Below are 23,387 nucleotides of genomic sequence, written 5' to 3'. Positions count from 1 at the left end.
CGTATATAGAAGGGGAGACAAAGTACGGAATATGCGTATGAAATTGGATTTTGAACCACTTCCCAGATCATGGGAAACCTAGGAAATTCTATATTCACTCATGCTAGATGGCTTCAAGATTCAAACGTAGATGGTGGGTCATAATTTCTAACATAGGTACTCTGATGGCCATAAATATGCAAGGATGGCATGTAAATTCCTTCTTAATGAGGTTGGTCTCAATCCTTTAGACACCTTGAAGTCTCCTAGGTTGGTTCACGTCTAGCTTAGGGCCTCCCTCCTCTCAAAGTGCCTACAATATTCCCTCGCCGGATAAATTTTCAATTTCTTCTTTACTCTACCCACTCCTGCAAGCTCCTACCTTCACAGGTTGGAACTATGGTGAGCTTGTGATGCATATTTAGATGTTTCTATTTCAGATTGGAGGTGCCATCTTCTACAACACAACCACTGAAACTCACGTATAAAAATAAGGATATGATCGAGGCGTTTTATTCCAATCACTAAATGGTCATGAATGATACACTACCAAATCTCAGATTTGGTTAGTGAGAAATGGATTTATTCTCAATCAGTAAGTCTTGAGACAAAATCCCGCCTTTATCCACATGTAGTCTGTGTCCCTTTTGTTTCTATTCCCAAAATATCTTAATGGATTCCAACGTCCCTCCTCCCTGCAAATAGTGTACACATCTCCTAGCGGACAATCAAAAAGAAATTGAAGATCTCTACCAAGAGGTAATTCAACATGAAACATCAATTTTATCCTTTAGTTAATTCAACAAGCTAAAATCAAACAATTTGAAGACATGATGGATTGGGTGAGCCATCAACTATCTAATATGTAGAACCACCGCAACAACGAGGATACTAGAAGCACAACTAGCAGCGCCGCAGATAGTCCTATGGATAGTATGTCAATAGACCCACCTTAGTATGCCATGATAGGTGCATGCAAATGTATTTTTCTTTGCAATAAATACAATAGAGTTTATAGTTGCAGTAGGTTAAATTATATCTTTAAGAAGCAAGGTAGTAAAAGTTGGGAAGAAAATTTTGGGATTCTCTTCTCTCACTTTCTTGATATTTTTTTCTCTTGAAAATATGTAATTCTCCTAAGTATTCTACTGCGATCAGGTGCAAAGTGAATAGAAAATCCCCGTCATTATTGTAAAAAAAAATGTTAGCCATAAATAAAATATTTCAATTTCCATATTAATTTTTTCATAATTCTATATCAACTTAATATATATAGAGATAAAGAAATTTCACTTTCCAATATCAACCAAAGATTTGATTCCTTCATAATGCAATGCACTCTTGAATAAACATGAATAAAATATTTGAAAATCCATGTTAATTAATATTTGAATATAAACTTTATACATTTAACAGAGAGAGAAAAAAATATTTTAATGTTGACCATAAATAAAATATTTCAATATCAATCTTATATAAAATCATTTTACGTCTCGAAAAGAGAGAAAAATAATTAAAAGTAACAGAATTTAATTACTTCTTAATCTAGTGGAGGTGTGTATTTTAATATGCACATTAAATAAAATAGTTCAATAGATAGAGATGAGAGAATTTTATAATTTCGGTTATGAAAGAGATGTGTAAACCTTTCAATGCTTAATATAGAGTAGATATGTGGCATTTAAAAGATATATCAATAACAAAAAAAAATTAACGTGTATATAGAAGGAGATATTGGTCCATGAATACATGAGCTATACTTCCAACGAAGTGAGATGTATATTTAAAAATATACTAATATCAATAAGACATTTGAATATGGACAATGTGGGTTATGAAAAATCTATTTTAGTACCAATGTTGAGTAAAATATTTCAATTTAAGCTATGTATATATTATATAAAGTAATTAAAAAAATATTATTATTAAAACATTTTGTTGTTGTGTTACTTAAAATCAGCAAAACGTGGAATTCTTTTTTATATTTAATAGGGGGTTTGACACATGGCATAAACACGCAGATGAATATAACCAACATAGATCCATCTTAAGCCCAGATATATCAACCCAGGAGAAGCATCAACTCTCTAGATGCAAACCTTTTTTGAATTTTTTCACTATAAAAGAATTGTGCACCTCAAGAGATTTGATCCCTCTCTTGATGCTTGATAAATATAAGCTTAAGAATTAAAGTATGATTTTATAGCAGATGTAACATACCTCATAAAACCTCTCATTATTTCACAATAATGCAAGTGGAGATTAAAAAAAATAATTGAAAAACATTTGCAACAAAGAAGTATTGCAGACATATAATCCGGTATCTCTCAAGAAAAAGCCAGGAAACGATGAGAACTTATATTCATTTTTTGTTATATTACATTCAAAATGGATCAATAGGTTTTAATTTTTTTTCCACCATCACCCATTCAACTAATGTCAACAATTACCATGTTTCGAAGTGATACACATCTATATATTTATATATGTACTTATATATGTATCCTCTTGACAAAGGAAAATAGCATAGTTTTGTTTATTTTAATTAAGAAAGAGTCCCATAGACCCCCTCCCTCCTAGCAACATGTGTATTATGATATCCACCCATTACATAACAAGTTGTTCATAACTTAGGCTATAAGATATTCTCAAAACTTTGAAAGTTTTTAATTATTAATTTTCCATTACGGTGACACTGTGATGCCATACCGACATACATAGTTGTCTTGAATTATTTTATGGTAACCATATGCTATCAATTTTTTACATCATTCAATTAATAAGGTTTGATATATCATATTAAACATTGCCTCCGCTTTTCAAAATTGTAACTTAAACATAGTTTAATACTCTGAAGTCTCTATACCTCACAATCTGTAATGCAATGTGGAATCATGTATGGCCCCACACTTGGGTTTAGTCATCGATTACTGTGCTTATGAGGTGTCCTATCATCGAAGAAGATACACAACGTGTAGGATTTTGATCGATGAATGTGAGATTTTGGGGTTAGTTTTGGTGTAACTACCTTCACCCTCATCATCACACCAAATCCATTTGATATTTCTCTCATTCAAACCCGAGTTCGTTACTACATATACCACTAAATTGTAATGACTCTTCGTTTTTCTTGCAACGAGAATTCATATGTATAACAGCAAAAGAGATCTTTCGTGACATGTACATTTTACAGTCTTATTTCTGACATCTACTTGATCGTTGAAAATTTGACGGTAATTGTCGTCACAATTCTTGGTGTAATTATCTCGACAGAAATTGTCATCACATCTCATTTTATGACACTTGTTTATGTTGTTGAAACTTTTGTTTCAATACCAATGTCCATGTGTGCGACATAGAGGCGAGGAAATTGTGATGTCATTTATGTAGGAAATGTGAAGTTCATGCTATCAAATTATGATGTTTAAGGATGGGAATTGTGACATCTCTGCGAATGAATTGTGACATTCTGTGTATGAATTATGACAATTAGTTGTGGGAATTTTGACATCTAAGCGAGGGAATTGTGATGTTTATGCGAAGGAATTTCCACATTCAATGCGTAGTAATTTTGATATTTAGGTGTGGGAAGTGCGACGATGGTGCGTGGGAATTGCGAAGTTGACGCGTGGAAATTGTGACGTCTTTGCGTGGGAATTATGATGTTTTATGCATCAGAATTGTGCCCTTTCGGCGTAGGAAGATCGAAAATTCTTTCACCCATCAAAATGGATCAATAGGTTTTAATTTTTTTTTCCACCATCACCAATTCAACTAATATCAACAGTTACCATGTTTCCAAGTGATACCTTTGCTTCTGGAAATTGCTATATATGTATATTTGGAGTTATATTATTTTTCATTTCACACATCTATATATTTATATATATACTTATATATGTCTCTTCGTGACAAAGGAAGATAACATAGTTTTGTTCATGTCAAATAAGAAAAAGAGTCCTATAGACCCCTTCCCTCCTAGCAACGTATGTATTATGATATCTGCACATTACATAACAAGTTGTTCATAACTTAGGCTATAAGGGATTCTTAAAACTCTGAAAGTTGTTAATTATTAATTTTTCATTACGGTGACACCATGATGCCATATAGACCTACATAGTTGTCTTGAATTCTTGTATGGTAACCATATTATATCAAAGTTTCATATCATTCAATTAATAAGGTTTGATATATCATATTAAACATTGTCTCCGCTTTGCGAACTTTTAACTTAAGCATAGTTTAATACTCTGAAGTCTGTAGACCTCACAATCTGCAATGCAGTGTTGAATTAGGCATGGCCACACACTGGGGTTTAATCATCGATTACTGTGCTTATGAGGTGTCCTACCATTGATGATATACAATATGTAGGATTTTGATCGATGAATGTGAGATTTTGGGGTTAGTTTTGGTGTAACTACCTTCACCCTCATCATTGTAACAAATTCATTTGATCTTTCTCTCATTCAAACCCGAGCTCATTACTACATATAGAACTAAATTTCAATGCTTCTTTGTTTTTCTTGCAATGATCATTCATAGGCATAAAGAAAAAAGGGAGATTTTGCGACACTTCGTACATTTTACAGTCATATTTTTTACTTTTACTTGATCATTGAAAATTTGATGGTTGTTGTCGTCACAATTCTTGGTGTCGTTATTTCGACAGAAATCACTGTTGCATCTCATTTTATGACACTTGTTTATGCCGTCAAAACTTTCATTTCAATACCAATATCCACGCATGGTAACTGCGACATAGAGGCGAGGAAATTGTGATGTCATTTATGTAGGAATTATCATGTTCATGATATGAAATTAGGATGTTTAAGGATGGTAATTGTGACATCTTCTGTGTAGGAATTGTGACAATTAGGTGTGGGAATTTCGACATCTAAGCGAGGGAATTGTGACGTCTATGCGAAGGAATTGTGACACTCAATATGTAGGAATTATGATGTTTAGGTGTTGGAATTGGGACGTTGGTGTGTGGGAATTGTGACGTTGAGTCGTGGAAATTGCGACGTCTTTGCATAGGAATTGTGATGTTTTATGCATAGGAAGTGTTCCCTTTCAGCGTTGGAAGATTAAAAATTCTAGGTACTGCGACAATTATATGGATGTCACAATATAGACCAATTTGGCAAGTTAAAAAGAAAAATATAAAATTTCACCTCCCAAAAATGTGTTTGACCTTGTTTTGATTGGTGTTAAAATATTAAGGTTAGAGTTATGTTTCTCATTTTGTAAACAATTTGGAAATTTGGTTGTAAAGGTTCATATTTTCTTTAAAACAAAGTTTAAAAATAAATTGTTTAGAAGGGAGTTGTCTATAATGCGACTTTTTGGAGATTCCGTCACCGGAATCTGGCGAAAGAAATTGAGGTTAAATCTTGATTTGTTGCAGTTAAAATGGTTTTTTAACTGCATATTTGGATTCAGCACCCTCGAAAACCCCTGGGACGCTTTCATTGTGCAGAAACTAGCTATCAAACTTGCGATTCCAATAAATTCCTGCCGGATTTCCACCGGAAAAACCCACCGGAAAGACTTTCAAAAAGTCGCGTTATAGACAACTGCGTTTAGAAGTAAGCATGAACCTAACTTTTTAGGATATGTCACTGAATACATGCAAGGTGGATCGAAGGATCAAGTTTTCTAGAGTGACCACGACTTTAGAAAAGTGGGTCTGCACAAAATAAAAATTAAATGTTTCATAACAGTATGGATTTAGAGGGGATCCACACATATCCAAACATAGTCAACATCGTAGCAGAGTTCCGACGATACGACAAGCTCAGAGGATAAAATGAGGCTACCCCTCAAAGAGGGTATTGGTGAAACTACCGATCATAAAATTAACAATTGATATAAATTCTAGGAGGTGAACAACATTTTTCACAAACCAGTAAACTAATCCCTCGGAAGAGTTAAGTGGATTTTTGAAACCACTCCCATAAAATTTGTATAGGACAGCTCATTCGCCAGATGAGCCCGCCAAGCGAGCATGACAAGTGAGCCAATGCCCACACCATACTCCACCTCATCCTCCCATGTCCCATCACTCTCCACGTCATTATATGTGACACATCATTTTTCCGCCACATCATCCTCCCGTACCTACACAAGTCATAAATGGCATTTTCTTTCTTTGTACCAGATGGGTTAAAAATAGATTTTCACTCCCCCATTTCATCCTACAACCCAAAAGCTCCAGTAAACTACCATCCGGTTGCATTCCAGCTACTCAACATCGGCATTTTGTGGCCTAACCACTTTAACCAGGTAATTTGAGTATTCACGCATGCCTCTTTACTTCCAAAATGACTAAAATGAAGAAAAACCCAATGATGACCCAAAATCTCATGACTGCTAACCCTTATGCTCAAGTACCTCCTTTTATGGATATAAAATGTTAAATTCACAACTCATTTTGTCCTCTTGACTTCATGGAGGTTTGTTTTGACAGTTTCATTCATTTCCATAATAAAGAAGATCATTGTTTATTCGTATAGCTAGGTCTATATCACATTATGACCCCTTATGTCTATCACTTTCCTGAGTTTGTATCTTGGTTGATGTCCTCATTCATTCCATAGAGAAATTATATCATTTCTTCATTAGGGGGGAATGTTCTTTAAGTCACACCCAAACTCATTCATAAGGCCTTTAATTTTCCTACAGTAAATAACCCCACAAAATTCATTGATTCCTCATTTCTTGTAACCTTTATTCAACTTATAGAAGAAAGAAAAGGGGGTTTGTTTAAGTTAATTTTTCATATTGGTTCTAAAATCCCTCCATCAATTGTAAGTTACCCCACCTCCATGTTTTATGAAAATGCATAACAAGTTTTGGTTACAATTTTATTATTGTTGGGTGAATATGGTACAAGAAATGTTAGTCAACAGACCTTAGGTTTCTAAGTCTAATTCTACAAGTAGATGTTGTCTTAGACATTCCATCATAGATGGTTGAGTCAATTAATTATCAACTCAAAAATTTCTATCTTGCTAGCTATTTTAGAAACCCTTTTGTCCTCGTCTATTTGTTTTTATATGTACATGTTGACAAATTAGACTATTTGGGTTTCAATGTATTCTATTCTGAGAAAAAAAGGAAGTTTTTGATTGAATGGACCAATGTTTTCAGGTAGAAACCAAATAATGAGGTTTTTTCTCAATTTTTTTCTACGTTCACATTTTATACCATTTTAAACAATGCACAACCAACAAGAATCTTGCCTTAGCAGAAACATTTTTTACAACAAAGTAAGAATACCAAAGTGGGAGATTGGTATGTCTTTGAAAAGTACATAGAAATAAAAATTTATGGAGCTGAAGTGCCCCCTTATCATTTACCCATCTTCCTGCCTATGAGAATATTTTCTCTTGAGTTTATAAGACATAGCCTTCATGTATATCAAATTCATTTTGTTCCAGCACATAAGGGGTATATGTTCAAATTGGCAAGGGTTGTATGCACATTCATTGTAAATTCCAGGCATGCCCTTCAACAAGTGGAAGAGATGATGAAAGGATTTGATTTTGATGTTGGTGAGAAGTGGCAGTATGACCCATATCATATAATTTTTGGCATAAGAATTGATATTAATTATGCACCTTATATCCATGACAGTAAGCCATAACATGAGAAGTTGGAAAATCAAGATATCTGGTTAGTCAGTCCTTCGCAACAAGAAATAGATGTTGAGACCCCTGCGGTGAAAGAGAGAAATCCTAAAAGGAGCCTTACTAAGTAGTTAGATGTTGAGATGGAAGATTTGTAGCCTCAAAAGAAAGAAAACGTTCAAATTGGGGATGAAGTAGAAATACAAACAAAATTGAAAAAAGGGTCCTCCAATCATCCGTGTTTTTAGGGGCATTTGGGAAACACTGACTATCTCACCTCTCCTAAGTCTACAAAGTTATTAGTATCTACAGTTGAAGGAAAATCCTTCTATAATGGAAATAGCACTAAAGGATTATCATGGGCTAGAAGCAAAGAAATGAGAAGTGAATAATTCTATGGCAGCTCCGTTAGTAATTCAAAACATCCTCTTCTTCTCAAACAAGATTACTTTTAGCTATGGACTTGAAAAGAAACCAGTCGAAACTTTCCCTGTTACATCCTATCGTTCAATCACTCCCTTTAGACTCTAAATTTAATATCGTATACTTATCTCTAAATATTGTCTATGTTCTGTTGTATGATAAAATAAATCTACATAAGCTGGTAGGGGAAACGCTATATACTGAATTGAGCAAGAACTCATTGACAATTAGTAAAGCCGAAAATCTACTTGAAAAGGCTTGAATCAAGATCAAACAAGAAAAAATCCAACTTGAGAGCTTTACATTTACAAAATTAAGGGTTCAAGAAGTACACCATAAGGATGGGAGTTAATCCGAAAAACAAGGAATCCCATCAAAATTTTAATGGAAAATAAAAAGTATGAAATGCATTGTCTAAGGAAAAAATTGAAGATTCCTAGAACATAGCATACGTAGATAGTTCAATTGGCTCATGTAGAAATAAATCAAGAATTTATGGCTCTTCAAGGAAAAGTAAAACAAATAGAAAAATATATTAAAAACCATGTTTGCATTGTTCAATGTTTCAGCTGATTCAAAAGACCCTATAGAGAAGCTAACAAGAGTGATGACCGAGCTTAAAATTTCAGAGGATGAATTGAAGAAGACTCAAGATTATATATATCTTATCATGGCCCAACTAAAGGAAAAGGAAAGGCTATTGAATATAGCTAATTAAAATAATACTCAGTGGATAAACAAGTACAAAGAAGCACAAGATGAAATAGAGGAGCTAAAAGCGAGGATGAAAGGTAATATGTCCCTCATAGAAGCTAGACAGGTCATCTAGGACTATGTTATCCAAGATGTTTAGGCTATATAGGAATTTATTCACATAATTTCTTAGCAACAAATGTTGATTAAGGAATAAAAAATTACCATTCACACATGTAGAGATTAGATTGAGAAGGAGGTACCAAAGGCCAAGAAAACAATTAAATTTCTCAATGAAAAGTCTGCAAAAGAATTAAAAGTGTTAGATATTGTCGATATAGCTACAGTAGCTATGTAAATCAATAAGATAATTTTAAACAATAACTTTCAAATTAAAGTAGATAAGAGGCTTAAATAGGTCTAAAGATCAATATTCTTGTTTGACTATAGATTTGACCAATGAACCAGAATTGGTTTACCAAATTGGTGGGATGCAAAGGGAAAATTATTATCATGGGACCTATATGAAAAAGAGTTAGTAGCATCTAAGAGAAAAGTAGACAGTTCTCATGAGAAAACTACAATGTTCAAAGGAAAAATAATAATAAATTACTTACAAAAAGATTTTCAACTCTTATGGCAGGTAAAAACATTGTTTGTCACTAAGCCTAGTTACTCCAAATTGACAAACTTGAAAGTTGCATTTCATAAGATGATTCAGTCCACTCTATGAGATTTAGTCATTTGGATCAAGTGTGAAAAGTTAATTACACCTATGAAAATTCAAATTGTGGAACCAGGACCTCCATCTCCAATTCAAAGTTCCACTTCTCATGCTACATCTCGATAACGAGAAATGTAATTTGTAATTTTTGGAAAACTTTTTATTTTTAAATAGTTAAAATAGTTAGGGAAGTTTTGACATTTATTCCATAATGTTTTTTGATGTAATATTTGAAAAGATTTTAAGAACCTCTATAGGGTTTCCGGATTTTTGAAGACTCAAAGACTTTTGCAAATACATATGTGTAATGTGCAAGTTGTTGTGGAAGGTCAATAAAGTCTATCAAGTTGATTCTAGAAATTGGTTATTATAGTACATGTATTTATTTTGTTATATGTTTAGTTCTATTCTCTGCTATTGAAGTATGTGTATGGGTGAAATTCGCTTCTTATTTTAAACACATATTTATCTATGTGCCTAAAAGTTACATAAGATATATATGTAATATTTTAAAAAAACATTAATAAAGAACTCCACTACTTCATCACCACATCCTTCTCTCATTTCGTACCTATATTTCTTCTACAATTAATATATTTGATTTTTTAATAGACCAATATATAGAATCCTTCATCTTTAATATATTCCTTCTATTCTACAATTCGAGAGTGAATTTTAGCTAATGGTTCAAGGTCAGCTTGACAATTTTATCAAATCTTCCAATATTAACTTGCCATTACACCTAATTGTTTATTTATGAGCACAAATTCTAAAAAATCAATTTATCTTATTGAAATAGATGTCCTAGGAATGAGTTCCCTTTCAACCAAGAACGATCTCTATGAAGAAAACAATGGTCATTGCCATATTTAAAAAAAAAAACACTAATGATGATAATTATTACATTGGCCTAGAAAATATTCACCAAATGAGCATGGAAATGTTGTTGAGGATTGAAACCAATGCCAAAGTTACAAAATGAACGAGGTCGCTTTTGGTCCCTTATATGCAAAGCAAAGTAAAATTGGGTACCTATGGATGTACAAATGGCTTGTATGGATTTAGACCTTTGAGAAAGGGGCTCAACTATTATGGGCTTCCAAAAATAAATAGATTGTTGTTCAAGGAGTTTCTATATATGAAACCATAAACCAACCCTAGGACCCAACTTTATGTGATGAAAAGGAATGGACTGTAAATCATTAAGTTACCCTGATAATATTTTACCATAAGGAATGGTATTTATGGTTGAACAAGCGATCTAAACTAAAACTTGAGTACAATGTGCTATCAACTTATGACTTGTTCCTTGTTATTTATTAAGGTAAAGAGAATTACATAAAGTGGATATAGGATAAAGGTAACCCCAACTAGTGTCCTGCATGGAGGCTTGTTCATGGCCATGGCCATATTTCTTTAAAAAAAAAAAAAAAGTAGGATGATGACTATTACATTAGCATAGAAAATATTCACCAAACGTGCATGGAAATACTACTGAAGATTGAAATCAATGCCAAATATACAAAATGAATGAGGCCGCTTTTGGTACCTTGGATTGAAAGCCATGTACAATTAGGTTTAAATCCTTAAAGGCACTATAAATATCTACAAACATCTACACCAATCATATGACAAAGACTAGCATAAGAACCTCTTTTATCAATAAATAATAGTTACATAGAGGACGCATGTTGATAGGGTCTGCATCTTTAGAATTTGATGGACATTTAAAACATATAATAGTTGCTATATAATGAAAAAACATGTGAGTCATGTTCTGATGCTAAGGGAAAATCCCTCTCACAACCTTAAAGACTTGTACCCCTGCATAAGAGGCGTATCATGCTTTCATTTTCAGTAACCTCCATTCTTTCCCTAAGGGCTCTTGTGAGGAGAAATATAAGTCCCTACCAATAGAAAAATGTCTTGGAAGCCCTTAGTAGGTGCCATAGAGCTACTTACAGCCTTGACAAGTATTATAGAACCCTTGGTGTGTGAAAAGAGAAGTGGGAACCCTTTAGTAACACCACACCAATCTCGTGGTAGGAAAGTGTCATAGGAGTGCCTATTCCAGCATGCCTGGAATCCCCTACATCATTGTGGGGAATTTTAGATGGCTAGGAAATCATTGGTGTGTCTTTCTCCCAAGCTTGGGAGGTGTTGTAGCATTTTTTGGTTTTGATTAGATAGAATATTTCAAAAAATGTTAAGTTAGGATATGGACATAACAATAGTGAATAAAATGTTAGTTTAAAAAATATTTTGATGATGATGTCCATATCAAAGAAAATGTTAGGTTAGATGCTCTAAAAAATAAAGGCAAAATGAAAATGTTAGGTAGAAAGAAAACAAATAAACTTTGAAAGTGAGCAAGTCTAAATGCCACTACTTTGTTCCTGCAAAATAATGGTTGTGTGCAGCTTGTCTAAATGCCACAACCCATGACAGTCAAACTGTTTAATCTTGATTGTTTCATGATTTAAATTTGATGTTATAGTTAGAGAATAAAGATCTTTCCAAACTGTTTTATCTTGGTAGATCAGTAGTTAGGTAGAGAGTAATAAGGTGCTCATCAGTTAAATCTGAGCCCTTGGAGGTTATAAGGGTAGATTTAGATAGTTTGCTTTTGTTAAATAAGAGGAAAGGATAAGGGTTTGCTAGCTTAAATGCACACATTAAGTGAAGAAAAAAATGATAGGATAAGCAAAGGGCAAGTAGAGAAAGGTTGCAGAAGTTTAATGATTGATTGGACAAAATGCACATTTATCATGTTTCTATGCTCATGAGGTAGTTACACGAAGCAAATGAAGGTTTACAAAGTCAATTTATTAACCTCCCTCATCCTTATTCATTCATATATTTAGTAATTTCCCCTTCCTACCTTCATATATCCATATTCATTCATTTTCCATTAAGAACCCCTTTTCCTATGGTAAAAACCCTTTTTACTTAGGAAAAGTAAAAATTCAATCTAAAATCCCCTTTTACCCAAAAAAAAACCCACAAAATAGTTTTACCCTAAGTATTGATGCATATATGAAAATCAAATAGAAACATTAATACTTAGTCTATTTTCTCTTTCCCCTCATATTTCATTTTAACACTAACCTTATAGTAATAAATCCCTTAAAATTTCCTTTTCCCATATATAATATAGCTCCTTATTAAAATATCTCGAAAACCCTTTAGTTTCGTTAGAAACTATGCATTATATTAAACATATTGCATCGCAAATCAGTGGAGCCACGGGCCTTTAAAATATGAAAATACCATAGTTTTATTAATAAAACTATGTATTCCACAAATATCGCATCGGCAGATTGAAGAACCCTTTAAAACATGCATATACATTAGTTTTATAATAAAACTATGTATTTTAATATTACATCACATATTGTCGCATCGCAAGTCCTTCATGTGAATGCACCTTCCGCCATTGCGATATGCGATTACGATGGACCCGGACTTGAAACAATATATATCATATTCCATAACACTATCGAATCCATGCCTCCTTTGCAGTCCTGCTAAAGCAATACACCACTCTCTATTGCAATATCGGATCTCCGATCGCGATGAGAGCCTGTACCCGACTATATATATATATATATAGATATATATATATAGATATATATATAGATATATTGCAGTTTAATACCACATCGTGTCTGGCCATTATCATATGTCTTTGCGATGGGCCTGACTCCTCGCCAACTTCGATTGCGATATGCGAATAATGCCTGGACCTGATATTATTATCCACCACATTTAATACATTTTCAAATCCGCCCATATGTGTTTTGTAAAGTTTTGGAGTGTTAAATCATTTTTACAATTTGAATGCGGAAATGACCCGAAAGCATCATTTTTAATGCTAATCTCTATTTTAATCCATAATCAAGTTGTTCCCACCATATTTAATCCCTCTGTATTCCTCTTTCACTCCTTCACCATCCAATCATGACCATTCAAATCCAACAGCCCTCGGAAATTTCGAGTACACTCCCTGTACGGGGATTTCCCACCCGAAAAGATTTGCCTGATAACTCAAAAGAAGATTGTTTTTCAGTCATTATTGCTTTGTTTTGACTGTTTACATAGCACAGCCTCCACTATGCCTATGTGGCCATTCAAGCCATCATTTAGCCTCTGATACACCCCAGACTCCTCCGATAGTATTTCAAGCTTGAAAGATCCATTAAAGACCCTTAGACACCATGTTTTTCTTAACAAGTTCTATGTTTTGCAGGTTAGAAGATGTTGTTCCAGGTTTATAAAAACAACCCCGGATAACAGTTGGAAGACACAATATGTGATTTACTGTGAAAAACACAGTAAAAACTGGAATACACAGTCAAAATCACTCAGCCAGGATAAAGCATATTTTACAAAGCTTAAAGAGTATCGGATGAAAGGATTTAACTGAAGCAATCTGCCAGCGTGAAGATACAAACAGCAAAGCAGTATAAAGGGGAAAAATATCAACCAATAAAGCCAGCACAGCCTGAATAAAGGGGAAAGCAAGAAGCAGTTCAATCACTGCCCCTATCTTCTTTCCATGAAGATCTTTTCCTTTCCTTGAATAAATCTTAAACAGTATTAAGATATTTGAAGTTTTATTATTGTATAAATAACTCTCTTTTCGAGATGTTATATGTTCGGAGTTCAAGATTCATAGCATTGTTGTAAAATTGTGACTGTTGGTTCCACTTTGAACCTAGAAGTCACCTTTGAAGGAAGCTTTTGTAGATACTTGTTGTACTCGATATTTCTGGGGCCTTAATACAAAATAGAGGATTCTGGATCTGGTTTTACACTGTTTGTGTTATCCTGTAAGTTTTTCCAGTTTTCAATCATCATGTTTTTCTTCATATGCTTATGACTTACAGAGATATCTAGGTAGGAACAATTAGAGTTTCAATTGATTCCTTTAAGCTCCTGAAGTGATCATCCATTAAGAGATTGGATTAATGCAACTATCTGTGTAGCTAATCCCCTCTAAACATAAATCACCAGCATCTTGTGTAAGCTTAAGTATAGTCCCTTGAATGTTTTGAATGCAATTCACAAGGTTTTCCAACTTATGATTGTTCTGTTTTACAATCTGGAAACTGTGATAATCATATTTTTGTTGTCCTCTACTCACCACTATTTTAATCTGTATCACTGTGTAATGTTTTATATAGCCCTTTGTTGAAGTATTAATATATCCCAAAGGGTTAATTACTTCAATCCTACATCTGTCTTCTTTCATTGCTCTTCCAAAATAAAAACCAAAAACCCCCAAAACAATTATTTTAGATGCTCTGGCATTGGTAGCTTGACCTACTACTATCTCAGAGGTACAACATCAAACTGGCGCCGTTGCTCGGGATTTGAATTTCATTCTTGGGACAACGATATTAATTCACTCTTTTTCTTTAAATTTGATTAAAGGATTTAGAAAGGTTAAAATCATTCACCCAGGCGACTCCACACTCCCACGCTGGCACCTTATAAACATACCAGATCTCATTCAGAAGATGACATACTTAAACCTCTGTCAGATCCTGAAAGGCTTCTGAGAAAAGCCAATTCTAAGAGGGGACACCACCGATCATCTTCTTCTTCCTCCTCAGTCCTAAAATATGAATAATTAGAATCATTTGACCCCTATAGTAATATCCCATCTGATCCTGATTACTCCCATCTATCACTTAGGGTTGTTGAACTTCTAAATAAAGGAGTTGATTTCAAGTCAGCATTCCTTATTCATTCATTATAATCTCATCCAAGACCCACACTACCACCAGGATCACCTATCACTGAATCTGATTTGGGTGTTAATCTACCTGAATATAAACCCACAGATTTCATATCCCTTACCATCTATCCATTTCCTTCCATTTTTTATCAACCTAAAGCTTCTTCTTCTGAACAGCCTAAAGATACCTTTTCTATATATACCAATCCTCTTTTTGAATCAAAAGAAGGTATTCCTTTTCAGGTCCCAAAGTTAGTTCTTAAGACTCCTTTGAAGTCTTTTAGGAGATCTCCTCCTCCTTCACCTCCAACTAGTTCACCAACCCCTAAATCATCATCTTCTTCCTCTATTTCTTCCTTATCCTCTACATCCACACAAACACCTCATACTCCACCCAGAAAACCTCATACACCTCAAGCATCTCATATTCCTCAAGCACCTAATACACCACCTGTTGTCATGGCTTTTCGACAAATTGTACAGGCCAGATATGCTGCCTTAGTGTTACCTAATAACCTTGATGCATTCCTAGTTGGTTATTTAAAATACCTTCCCAAATAAAATGGAGAAACTGGTCCCTTAGTTGAAGGCCATCTTCAAGCTTTCCTTGACTTTGTAGAGAACATGAACATAGAAACAGAAAATGTTCATATGAGTTTTTTTGTAGAGTCATTAGAAGGAAATGTGAGGATTTGGTTTAGGCAATTACAAGAAGCTTCCATTAGAAATTGGGAAGAGCTTACTACGATATTCAAAAATCAGTGGGGTGTCAAAAAGGATCCTCTTTATTTTCTCACAAAATTTTAAGAGCTTAAAAGGAACTTCGCTGAACCAGTTGTAGATTTTATCAAAAGATTTAAAAACTCTATCACAAAATGCCTGTTGATTGTAAGCCCCCTGTAGCAGCAACTAAGTCTACATTTTCTAAAGCTTTCGATGATGAATTTGTTGTTACGTTATGTGAGAGAACTTCAAGAACTCTTGAAGACATGCCAAAAAACACCATAGAAGTAGAAGCAAATAGGGCAGTCTCAACTTCATTAAAACTTAAGGAAGAAAAGGCCCAAAGAAAACTTAAATATGCTTAAGAAGCATCTAGTTCCTCAAAGACTAAGTCATAAAACTCAAAAATAGATGAAATAACATCACTGTTACACAAAAATATTGTCACCATGATTATTTGTAGTCAGTATGGGTCTATCATCACTTGTACTGTCCTCCTAAGCAAGTCTCAGACCTCAGCTCTTCAAGTCAAGCTTTGAAAATGTGCGAAAGACATTGAAAATCAACAAAGCTCTGGTTCCGCACTTTCTCTCACTGTTTCTTGCTGTCCCACACCCTCTATTCACAAGAATTGCAGACCTGCCCGCTCTGTCCCTAAAGGAGTGGGTGTAGACCCCTGTGAAAGTCAAAAAGGCGCAAATTTATTCTAAAAACTCACTTTGGGTTAATTCTAGATGATTCTAGAAGGAATTTTGACGTGGATTGGTCGCTCTTAGGTGGTTCATGCATCCCAAAAGAGAAGGAGCTAATCTGTTGATGAGAGGAGCTATCCCTTTGAAAGAGGGCTTTATCCCTTTGAAGGAGGACCTAGTAACTTCCCTCCATTGCACTATAAATTAAGGCATTGGGCTGGTTGCTAGAGAGGTTAGAAGCTGAACATTTTTGAGGGTAAATGTTGGTGGAATTGAGACTTCCTAGTAAAGCTTGAGAGGAGAGATCACATACCTTTTTGGCTTCATTGGGAAGAGTGTGAAACTTGTCAAAGTAGAGGAGACTTCTTGTTGGACCCTAGGACGAGCTTGTACAGCATCAAGGCACAGGTTGTAAAGTTCTTCTTTGATTTGAATTAATACAATCAGATTCATTTTTCTCAACAAATTGTCTTATGTCATTTGTTTCATGAATTCCTTGATCATCATGTTAAGTATGCTTTATGATATTGGCTTTTCAGGTGCTATTTAATTTGTTTGCCTATTTGTGTTTGCATATTCGCAATGAGGGAGATCATTTGGATCAAAGGAGCGAAGCTTCCACAAACTTGCATTGGTCCTAAGGTAGGCCTAAACACTTGTTTTCCTTTGTTTGTAAATGCATATTTAGAGAAAGATAGTTTTTGATTGGCTTGCTTGTCACTAGATATCGTTAGATTCTAGGAAGGTCTACCTTGTCCGCAAGATCGACCCATTCCATGTGACAAAACGGCGACTCCGCTGGGGACTTGATTTTTTCCTTGTTTTTACTTTGACCTAAGAAACTGTGTTTTTGTTTCTATTTTTGGCTTGTTGTGTGTGGAATTGGGTAGATTTAGTAGATCTAAGATTATTTTTTATTTTTCATAACTTTGGGAGAGGACCGCACCCTAGGCTTGTGACACAGTGTGGACCTATCCCCACTTTTGCTTTTAGCACAGAGCGATACCTCACCTGTGTTAACTGTGGGCCTGCAGACCCTGTCAAAATTTTGGAAAACCTAAGATTTTCTCTGTTAGTCAGCTTAGTTTTTGTTTAGAGGTTATTATCCCCTGCCCAGACCTGCATATAACTTGTCAGAAGCTTTTCTTAGGTTAATTCCATTGGTGTTAGGGTTTTAGGTGAAATTCCTAGAAGTTTTGGTTGTTGGGTTTGGTTTTCATTTTGGTCTTGTAGTAGCTCTGAGCTTAGAAGCTGTAGAAACCTCAGATCACCTTGGTTTTTACCAGCCTTCTTATGAGTCTGACCATTTGCAAAATCTACCTTTGTTGAGGAATCCACCTTGTGTTTTCTCTTTACAAAACTTCGAAAAAGCTTGTGTTAAAAGTTTGGATTTCATTTTTAGAAAAGAAAACGGAAATTGGTTGTTTTTTGACTGATTTGTGATTCTGCATAAATTGGTCCTTAGTTTACATCTAGCTAAGTAAAACATCTGTGAAAAAGACATCTTTTAAGCTTTGACTTCAAATAGGTTTTTATAGTTTATAGATCTCAAGATTAGCCATTTCCTTAGTTTTGAGTGTTTTATAAAAAAATATATATATATATATCTTTTGGAAAAAGTTTGTTTTTGTAGTGGTTGAGTGTTTTGAAAGAAAAGGGAATTTTTTGTGAAAATAACTAGTTGTCTCGTTTTGAGTGCATTGGAAAAGACAAAGAGCTCTTCTTTTAATTTGTTTGTTAAGAAAGATTTGTGTTTACAGGTATTTGCATTCTCAAACTCTTTCCTAGCTAGAAGTTCATTGAAGGGAAAATATTGCTTAATCATCTTAAGTGCATTTTTTAGTGATTTTGAGTCGAGTCTTCATACCATGAGTTTCATCTCTGCACCTCTTGACTTAAACAAAAACCAATAAAAATAACACTCAGAGTAAAATCTATCTAGTAATATCTTTATTTCTAGGGCTCTGATACACCAATATAGCTTAGGCTAGTGTCTTGGAGTAGGGAGCAATTAACTCTCCAAGACAATAAAACAAACAAGTAGTTATATCTTGCGGTAGGAGAGAAATCCAATTGTTGCATTTATGCGCTGGGAAAGCTCCTCTTAAAGGAGAAGCACGAGATCGTGTCTGAACCAGTGTGGGAATCAATCCTTCCTCATTAGGAACGACGCCAGATATTCACGTATTAAAAACGGTAAACCTCGGATTAACCATTGTCGAGGAGCCTGGGGTCACTTGTTGGTAAACCTTGGATTATGTCAAGGAGCCTTCAAGGGGATTGAGCTTGTTACTCTGCCCTTGCATGCGTATCGGATCGTAGACTGTTCCCCCAGGTATATTTGTTTCTGTTGGTAACCTTAGTGACCATATTCTATAGGAGTATTCCTAAGGTGACAGTGGTGGGAAGATCCCACTGTACCTAGAGCGGACGTCGACTAGACTCACTTAGATTTTCTGGGGGGTTCTCTTCACTCGAGACGGTTTAGTGGAGAAGCTTGTGCCAGTCTATTCATTAAGCAGGTTGTTGGGGTAACTATTCCAACCGCCATTTCTGTATTGAACTCTGCGACGTTGGGCTTCATCACCAACTAGTGTTTTCAGTACGGAAAGTTACTGTTTGTGTGTGTTTGATCTCCTAGATTCTTTAGGCACGTGATTCAAATTTGTTTGGTTCTTTAGAGGCTTTAGGTGATTTTCATTGAGATTTTACTTTGTTTGCGTGTGAAGTAGTTAAAATTTTTTAATCGTGGCTAAATTACCGAGGAAGTCCCGTAGACTTCGGGGCCAACCTCCTGAGTTTTCACCGAGCGAGCCTGAAGGTTTAAGAGCCCTCGTAACTCCTAGAGACAGTAGAGTTGGGTCACCTGAAGAAGGAGAGTCTTCTTTGGTGGTACATCCTGATTTTCAAGCTTTAGTAGCAGATTATAATCCACAATCAGTGTCTGCTTCCAAAGTTACTGGTAGCTTTTCATCTATTAGTGATATAGGTGAGGAACCTGAAATATCCTAACCTGAAAGTGAATTTGCTGCTACCCCAACATCGGGGTTTACCTGTCCAACTTCTAGTGGTCCTGGTTCGCCTAGGGTAGAAAGAATAATTACGAAAAATCTTCCTTCTGGACTTATAGCTATCGAAGAACTTGCTACTCCGGAAGAAGAAGTAGGCATCCCTATCCCTGAAAATCAACCTGCTATTGGATTAAGGGAGCGTGAATCAATTTTTTACACTCCACCTAGGAGCAGTGCTTGGTATCTTTCTTTGACTAATTTCTTGGAAAACCCAGGGCTAAGTTTTTCACCACCTCGTGTTCTGTATCACCCAACACCTAGAGGTTACTATCCTCCGTTAAATATGTCAAGACGGTTGTCCATGTTTACTCAATCGCTAGAATCCTTTTTGTACGGCGGTCCTTCTGTTCCCTCTGGGTATCAATCACTTTCTGGTACTTTTGAGGGAGAATCTCCTCAACCCATTGAACAAGGGTTATTAACTGGAAACAATGGTACTAAGCCATTAAGTGTAGAAGATATTCTTATGATGTCAGGTACTATTCCTAATCCTCAACCTCAAGGTGGCCAGTTACCGCCTGGGGGCAGCCTCAAAATCCTCAATTATCGCCTTGGGGGCAACCTCAAGGTACCCAATTTGCGCCTGGGGGACAACCTCAGGGACAGTACATACCCACAGGACAGTACGTTCCTCAAGGTCAACCCCAGACTCAATATGTACCTCAAGGTCAACCCCAGTATCAATATGTACCTCAAGGTCAACTCCAATATCAGTACGTACCTCAAGGGTATCAACCCCAAGGTTAGTACTTGAACCAAAGTTTCCAACCACCCTCCGGTCAATCATATGTTCAAGGAACGGGAAATGTACCTTTGAATTATCAACCCTACCCTCAACCCGGTTATGGTCCTCAATATTCTCAACCTGTTATGGGTCCGTACCCCGGAATGAATTTAGTGTGGGATCCATCGCAAACTCAACAGGTCTTGCATCTGAATGTAGAGTTGCCATCTCAAACTGGACAACCCTTAGTTTCTGGTTCACCCCAGCAACCTGTCCAGTCTACTATTCAAACTTCTGTACCTTTGGTAGTTTCTTAGCCTGGGCCTAGTACGCCTCGTACTCCACCTCAAACAGCTGCTACAACTGCTGCAACATCTGTTCAATCTACCCCATCTACTTCTGGAGTATCGACAACTCCGGTTTATACTGTTCCTGTATCTACTCCTCAGGCATCTTTACCTCAGTCTGGATCCACATTTCAAACTTTGGTTCAGATGCCTATAGGACAACCTGGTTCAAGTACGGTTGTCACAAGTCAACCATTTACTTATCAACCGTACCAGGGACAGTACCAATTCGGTCCTGCTGTGCAGTAGCCAGTCTATCAGTATCAACCGTACCCTGGGTACACATATCAACAACCTCAACAACCCCAGTATGGTCCGGTTAATCCTGGTTTTCCGGGAGGATACAATATCCCAAATGCAATTCCTATTCCTAGTTATCCTGGATATCCTCCTCCTGGGGCGGGTCTCATGACCCAGAGTTTTAGGGACCCTAATCTTCAGTTACCGTTTATCGCAACTTTGGACTTGCCTGACTTGTCGCGCCTAACGAATGATCCCATTAATTATCTTCCGTTTTGGCCGCCAATGCCGAATAAGTTGCCTAGTGATATTCCTAAGTTTGAAGGCAAATTAGGAGAGGACCCGTCGAACCATGTGATGACTTATCACCTTTGGTGTGCGTCTAACTCCATTTCAGATGATTCAATCTGTGTAAGGCTTTTCCAGCACACTCTAATTGGTCTCGCGGCCAAGTGGTACATTGAGTTACCGCGAGGCACTTTTTATAACTTTAGTCAGTTAGCTACCTCGTTTTTAACTCATTTTCAGTTTCCAGTCAGATATGACAATGGCACGGAATTACTAACTTCATTAAAGTAGTCGACGTCCACTTACATTTCAGATCACATTCATGAATGGAGACGTCGACGGTGTTTAGTGAAGGTTTTCATTGTGGATCAGATCTTGGCTGAATGGTTTGTAAAATCGTTGTTGCCAAAGATCACTGAGGATGTAGCTAAGGCTGGAGTCGTTACTGAGGAGCAAGTAATTGCTCAAGCACAGTACCTTGACTTGGTTTATACTCAGTCAGGTAGGTTACACGAGAAAATCCCCGATCTTCCTAAGAAAAATCAAATCGCTACAGCTCCTTCCGGATCTCATGCCGCTGACGGTATGATTGGTACGGTTAACACCAAAAGTAAGAAGAAGTCTTCCAAGAATTCTTCTCCTATCATAACCTTGCCAGATTCCCCGACAGGAGATTCTTCCGCGGAGATTTCCGTCGATATTCATGTTGTAGAGTCATCTATAGCCAAATCAAAATCCGGTGGTAAGAAGAAAGGGAAGAAGAAAAATAAAACGGATAAAAATTCAAAAGAGAAACCAGAAAAAGCGGAATCCAATGATGAAAAACGCAAACCTCGTTATCCTTGTCTCATTTGTGATGAAGAGCATTTTAAAAGAGAATACCCTCATCCTGCAGAGGTTGCGAAGATTGTCAAAGGTTCCCAAATGCCCACTGTTTTGAAGGATCATTTTCCAAGTCAAGACAGTAAGATGATAGGTTCTTCCTTGAATGCCAATGAAGAACCCATACTGATGATGTCCCATGGTAGGATTGCGACTCGATCGCATGATTATGGTAGTAAAAGTCCTGTTGATGGTAAAGAAGCAAAATCTTCTCATTCTAACCCATCAACCTTAGCTCCCAGTTCTGATCCACTACAGATCGAGAAACCTAATCCAGACTTAGTAATCAAACCGCCCGCCAAGGGTATACTTCGAAAGTCAGCTTTCAATCCACATGCGAGAGCGGCTCAGAACTATAACATTGTTGAGGATTTAGCTATTTCACCTTTAGCAATGTCGGCTTTGGAAGTGCTACAATCATGTCCAACACAACGTCAATTACTTTTGTCGGCTATAGGAGCTGTTGACGTTCAGGACTCGAACCTAATAATTTTCGATCTAGAAAATAGTACACTGCGCTTACCTCATCAAATGGCTTTCCAGATCCCAATGATAGTCAAAAATAAGCCTATTCATAGGACTGTGATTGATGAGGGAGCCTCAACGTGTATTATGTCGATACAGTGTTGGAGATTGCTTGGTTCTCCTTCACTAAATCAATCCCCGACAATTCTAAAGGCCTTTGATGGCCGTGGGTTTCATCCTTTTGGCATTCTACAGGATCTACCTATAGGGGTTGAAGGAAAAATTGTTAATCTAGACGTGGAGGTGGTTGATGCCCCTCTAGATTACAACCTTCTCTTGGGTCGTAGTTGGTCTTACGCTATGACAGTTGTCATTTCATCGGTCTTTCGGGTTATAAAGTTTCCTCATAATGAAAAGATCGTAACAATAGACCAGCTGGCTTACTTTTCGTCCGACCCAGCCTCTTCTGAAAGCATTCAGCATGTCGGTAAAATGACTATCCCATATAAGGATGTTGAAGTAGGACTAGTTAAAGATGCCAGTTTACTGGGAACTTTTCCTTTTCCTCCGATCAACGCATTGTCTTCTTTTGCAACCATTCATATGATTTCATTAGACACCATTGTTTATGATGATCCTTGGATCGTACCTTCTGAATCTGATATAGACTCATTTGGTAATGTTATGCCTTTGAGTCCATATGAAATTGCGTATGAGGCCGTGCAATCGTTTACCGACCCATCTTCAACAAAAATT

This window comes from Pinus tabuliformis, chromosome 5_2 (assembly GCF_031772625.1).
Source record: "Pinus tabuliformis cultivar Carrire ecotype Pingquan chromosome 5_2, CPIR1, whole genome shotgun sequence".
In the NCBI taxonomy this organism is placed as follows: Eukaryota; Viridiplantae; Streptophyta; class Pinopsida; order Pinales; family Pinaceae; genus Pinus; species Pinus tabuliformis.
Note: the sequence above shows the minus strand (reverse complement) of the source record.